The sequence below is a fragment of the Neopelma chrysocephalum genome, unplaced genomic scaffold (assembly GCF_003984885.1).
Source record: "Neopelma chrysocephalum unplaced genomic scaffold, ASM398488v2 Primary Assembly neopelma1_363, whole genome shotgun sequence".
In the NCBI taxonomy this organism is placed as follows: Eukaryota; Metazoa; Chordata; class Aves; order Passeriformes; family Pipridae; genus Neopelma; species Neopelma chrysocephalum.
This window is the reverse complement of record NW_020898027.1, coordinates 220,031-225,473: the sequence shown is the minus strand read 5'-3', so window position 1 is coordinate 225,473 and position 5,443 is coordinate 220,031. Positions and strand designations below refer to the sequence as shown.

Genomic DNA, 5,443 nt, shown 5'->3' with positions numbered 1-5,443 from the left:
GATCTTGCAGGAATTCCGGCCCCTGTGCCAAGGTGGGAAGTGTCACCACCTGGAGCAGCATCCAGAGGGATGGATGCAGAGGGAAGGATCCAGAGGGGTGGATGCAGAGGGATGGATTCGGAGGGATGGATCCAGAGGGGTGCCTTAACACCCCCCCACACACACATTCCCACAGCATTCCCACGGCACTGCTCTTCCCTGCAGTTCCCCCCACCCTTCCCTGCATCCCAGGACCTCCCCCCCTGCATCCCATGACCCCCTGTGCCACCCCAGCCCTCTGCATCCCCTGCATCCCGAAAATTCCCCCAGGGTACCCCATCCCCTGGATCCCTAAATTTCCAAGAGGGTACCACATCGCCTGCATCCCTAAAACTCCCTCAGGGTACTACACCCTCTGGATCCCTAAAATTCCCAGAGGGTACCACATCCCCTGCATATTCCTGCATCCCCAGGGTACCCCATTCCCTGTATCCCTAAAATTCCCACAGGGTACCACACCCTCTGCATCCCCTTGTTCCCCCAGGGTACCCCATCCCCTGCATCCCTAAAATTCCCACAGGGTATTTCACCCTCTGCATCCCTAAAATTCCCCCAGGGTACCACATTCTCTGTATCCCTAAAATTCCCAGAGGGTGTCACATCCTCCACATCCCTAAAATTCCCCCAGGGTACCCCATTATCTGCATCCCCCTTCATCCCCAGGGTACCCCACCCCCTGCACCCTTAAGTGTCCCCCGGGGTACCACACCCCCCCCCCCCCAAAACCCCCCCCCCCCCGGGTACCACACCCCTGCCACTCCATCCTCCACCCCCTTCCCGCATCCCCACGTTATCCCATCCCCTCCCCCGCCACCTTCCCATCCCTCCCCCGCATCCCCACGCTCCCACCTCCCCCGCATCCATCCCTGCACGCTTCCCACACCCTCCTCCTGTCGCTGCATCCCCCCCGAACCCCCCCACTCCCGGTACCACACCCCCCTCATCCCTCCCTCCATCCCCCGCATCCCTCATCCTTCCATCCCCTCCATCTCCCGCATCCCTCCATCCCCCCGCATCCCTCCATCCCTCCATCCCCCCCCCTACCTCCTCCACATCCCGCATCCCTCCCATCCCATCCCTCCACCCCGTATCCCACACTCCGCCCCCCCAAAATCCCGTCCCCACCTCCCGCAGCCCAATCAGGGCCGCTCGGAGGAATTCAAACCCCGGCCCCGCAAGCGCCGGCGGCGGCTCCGCTCCCGCGGCCGGGGGGGAAAGGGCTGCGCGGGGGAGGCACCGGGAGCGGGATCGGGATCGGGAGCGGCACCGGGATCGGGAACAGGACCGGGGCCGGTCCGGATGGGCGCGGGGAGCGGCGGGGCGGGCGCGGCCCCCGCCCGCAGCCCGGAGAGCAGGTGAGTCGGGGGGCACCGGGAGGGCACCGGGAGGGCACCGGGGGGGCTCCCGGCAAAGTTTGGTGGCGGGGGGGGGACACAAATCGCTGCCGGAGCCCCCAAAGCCACCCCCGTGCGGGGCCGGGGGGGTCCGGAGGGGTGCGGTGGGTGCGCGCCCGGGGGGCTCTGAGAGCCCGCGGTGGGGGGGGGAGAGGAGAGAAAAAAGGGATTTTTGGCCGAAATATCGCTGTTAGATTAAAAAAAACCACCAACCAAAACAACTGTGGGATGGGCGTTTTGGGGAAGAAGGAGAAAACACGGAATTCCTGCAGCTGCTGCAAAGCTGCTGGTTTGGGAATTCTTCCTGGAGACCCCGAGCGCTGAGGGGCTTTGGGGGTGCCCGCCCCTGGCTCCGGGAAACGGGAAGGAGGGGGCGGCTGAGGGAAAGTTTGGGATGAAACGGAACCGCCTCGTCCCTCCTGGAGCCGTGGGGGGCTGGGCGGGAGCCGGGCGGATCCCACGGAGCCCCGGGATAACGGGATGAGCCCCGGGATAACGGGATAAGCCGCGGAGCTGCCCCACGCAGGAGCCGGTGGGAATTCACTCCCAGCCCCCTCGGGAAGAGTTGGGAGCTCCCTGGGAGTGCCAGCGAGCCCCGGGCGCGGCGGAGGGAATTCGGGAAGTCTGGGCTTGCCGGAGGCAGTTTTTGGTGCAGAGCCTCGTGTCGAACATGAGCTCGAGCTCCGGCAGCGCCGGGCGGGGGTTTGGCGGCGATTTGGGGCTTCCCGGCGCTGGGTTCCCATCCTGCCATTCCTGCCGTTCCTGCTTTCTCCCGGCTGTTGTTACGTGGCATAAATCTGCTCCAGGGGTTGCTCCGGGGTGGCTCCGGCGGTGCCTGGGCAGGGCTGGGTGTGGGACGGGCGGTGGGGATGGTTGTCCTGGCGAAGGGATGGGTGGGAATCATCCCTGCCCCGGTGACTCTGGAAGCGCAGCCCCAGCCTGCTCCTGGCGGGCAGTAAACGCCCAAATCCCTTTGTTTTTTCCCTGAGAAGCCCCGGGAGGCCTCTTGGGAACGCGTTCAGGGTGGCTCCCCGTGGCTCCAGTGCCCGGGAGGGGAAGGGAGAGACCTGGAATCATCCGTCCAACCTGCAGGGGTGGAACATCCAACCCGCAGGGTTCCCCCCGGGAAGGAGCGATGGGACGAAAGGAAATGGCCTCAGGGAGCTTGAGGCTGGATATCAGGGAAAATATTTTCATGGAAAGGGTGGTCAGGCACTGGCACAGCCGCCCAGGGCAGGGGTGGAGTCCCCATCCCTGGAGGGATTTAAAATCCCCGTGGATGTGGCGCTCGGGGACGTGGCCTTGCCAGCGCTGGTGGGGGAGCGGCCGGGCTCGATCTCGGAGACCTTTTCCAGGCTAAACAATTCCATAATTCCCTGACTCTGGCCTGCTCTGGGGGCCCGCAGCCACGCTCCCCGCCTGCTCCCAGCCTGGCAGCAGGACCTGCTGTCCCCAACATGCCACCCACCTGTTGCGGGTGGCACCGGCCGGGCAGTGTCGCAGCTCCCGCTGCCAGGGAAATCTGCTCCCTGTTTCCCCGCAGCCCGGCCCTGCCGCAGCGTCACCGGGGCAGCATTCCCAGTGCCCAGCAGGGACGGACTGGGCTGGCACCGGTGCCCAGGGAAGGGCAGGGCTGGAGCACCAGCAGGACGGGGGCGGGCGCCGGAAAAAAAGCCGGAGGGTTGGAGCGGCAGCCGCGGGGTTTGTTTTTTTTATCGGCTCCGTGCTCTCCTCCCTCTCTGCCACGGGTGACAGGAGCTGGTGACATCCTCTGGCTCGTGGCTCTGAACTCTCTGGAGCTGCCAACTGTCAGTAAATCCCGAGCCGTGGGTTGTTTGTTTTTTTTTTTGGGGAACAGCTGCTCCCGGGGAAGGAAGCGCGGTCAGGGCCGTCGGAGCCGCTCGGGTTCCGCCGCAAATGTTCTCTCTCCAGGCAGGAAAATTGATGGAGCTGAATCTGATATTCTGGAGGGGGAACTTAATGGCCATTAGGCTGGTTCTGTGCAGCCCTGAGTGCAGGGGGTTGAGTCAGGATTGAAGGATGGGGGAAGTGCTGTCTGAGTCAGGATTGAAGGAGGGGGGAAGAGGGATGTGCTGGGTGGGCGGGGGCTGCTCCGGGGGGGGGAACAGGGAGCTGGAGCCGAGCTGGGAGGCGGGAGGTGGCAGGGGGAGGTGGCACCTGCAGGGCACAGAGCTGTGGTGACCCCAAGGGTGATCCAAAATGCGGGTCTGAAACGGCCACACCCCAGGGATCAGCATCCCTGAAATCCCAGATCCCGGCTCTGCTCCCGAGGTCCCTCTGGTGGGACAGAGCAGCTCCTGGGGCAGGACCAGGATCTGTCTGTGCCTGGACAGAGGCATCTGCTGTGTCCAGGAGCCCTTCCAGCCTGGATTTGGCTCCTGGAGCTGCCGGGAACAGCAGCACCCACTCCATCCATTGGCCCTTCCAACCTGGATGTGGCTCCTGGAGATGCCTCGTGCTCTCCTTCCCTGGCTGCCGCTTCCCAGGATTTGCAGCAGGGACCTCACCCCAGCTCCTGGGGTGGTTTTTGCCCGCTCCCATCTGTCCCTGCTCGGTGACATCCAGCCAGCCCTTATTCCTAGGAAAACATTCCCTTCCTCCTGGAAATGAGCCCCGTGGAGCTGCCCGAGGTGGGAAATGCTCCTGAGCCCGGAGACTCCGGTTCCTGGGGAAGCGCCTGGATTCCCAGGATGTCCTGCCGGCGCAGACCTGCATTGCAGGGCCGGGATTTTGTCCTTAATTGCTGTGCTAACGGCCTGTGCTAACGAGGGGATTAAGGCCCTGGAAGGGCGAGTGGTGCCTGTTCCAAGGTCTCGTGTTTTATAACACTCCCTTCCCTCCCTCATCCCTGCCCTCCGCCTGGAGCAGCCTCCTGGCTCCCCACGCCGGGATCCAGGGATCCGGGGATGCTGGGAATGCACCACGTGCCCCAGAACTCCTTCCCCCCCCTCAGCTGCCCGTGGATTGAGGGATGTGGGGACGCCTGGGATGAACCCGGGATGAACCCGGGATGAACCTGGGACGAACCTGGGACGAACCCTGGCGATTCCTGCTCCCTGATTTCTCTGTCGGGCACTTCTCCAGCAGAAATCAGGATGTGCTCCAGGGCTGGATGTGTTCCCAGGAGGGGGATGAGGGGTCAGGGATGCTCTGCCTGCAAAGGAGGGGCTCCGCTGGATCCCAGGGAGCAGGGAGCTGCTCCATCCGGGAGATCCTCCTCATCCCGGGTCGGGAGCACACGGGATGTTCCCCAGGCACCAGCAGACCTTCCCAAGAGCCTGACTTTGGGAGTGGGGTTGGAATAAATCCCGTGGGAGCCGTGCGGGATCGGCACCACCCCCCCCCAGGGAGCAGAGCTCGGCTCATCCCCAGGGACAGATCCTCGTCCCCAGGGGAACTCCTGGAGGTGCCAGGGCCCCGGGCAGACACCACGTGTGCCCGGGCTGTGATTCTCACTTCCAGTAAGAGCAGTCTGGCCAGAGCGCCGGGATCCATCCCAACATGCTTCCAGGAACGAGCCTGGAGAGGCGTCTCCCCGCCGGCGCAGGCAGAGATCAGATGGGAAGCGCTTGGCACGGAGGTGGCACAAAGTGTCCTGGCACGGGGGGAGCACGGGCAGGAGCAGCTCTGCCCCGGGAGAGCCGATCCCGGGCACGGCGCCGGCATTGGCGGCTTCCAAAGGAGCTGCAGCCCCGGGCGGGGGATGGAGGGGACACAGAATTCCAGCGGGGAGGAGGGTTGGGAGACAGGCTGTCCTGGATGTTCTGGATGTCTGTCCTGTCCCGGGGTCCTGCTCCACACACCCAGAGCCAGGCTGGCACGGGGGGGGTGGGAAGGGGAATTGTTCCAGGATTTGGGGTCTGGATCCGGCACAGGAGGTGTGGGAAGGGGAATTGTTCCAGGAATTGGGTCTGGTTGTGGCACAGGGGGTGTGGGAAGTGTTCTAAGATTTGGGTCTGGATCTGGCACAGGGGATTTAGGAAGGGGAA

At 64.4% G+C, this 5,443-nt stretch overlaps 1 protein-coding gene across 1 annotated transcript in view; it reads left to right on the top strand.

Moving 5' to 3' along the window:
* The first annotated feature begins 1,362 nt into the window (after positions 1-1,362).
* LOC113978842 (cortexin-1-like) overlaps positions 1,363-5,443 on the top strand; it is a 24,037-nt gene continuing 19,956 nt past the window's right edge. Inside the window, exon 1 of the mRNA XM_027706098.1 lies at positions 1,363-1,394. The gene's annotated coding sequence lies outside the window, so the exon portion shown is untranslated. The remainder of the gene's footprint in view (positions 1,395-5,443) is intronic.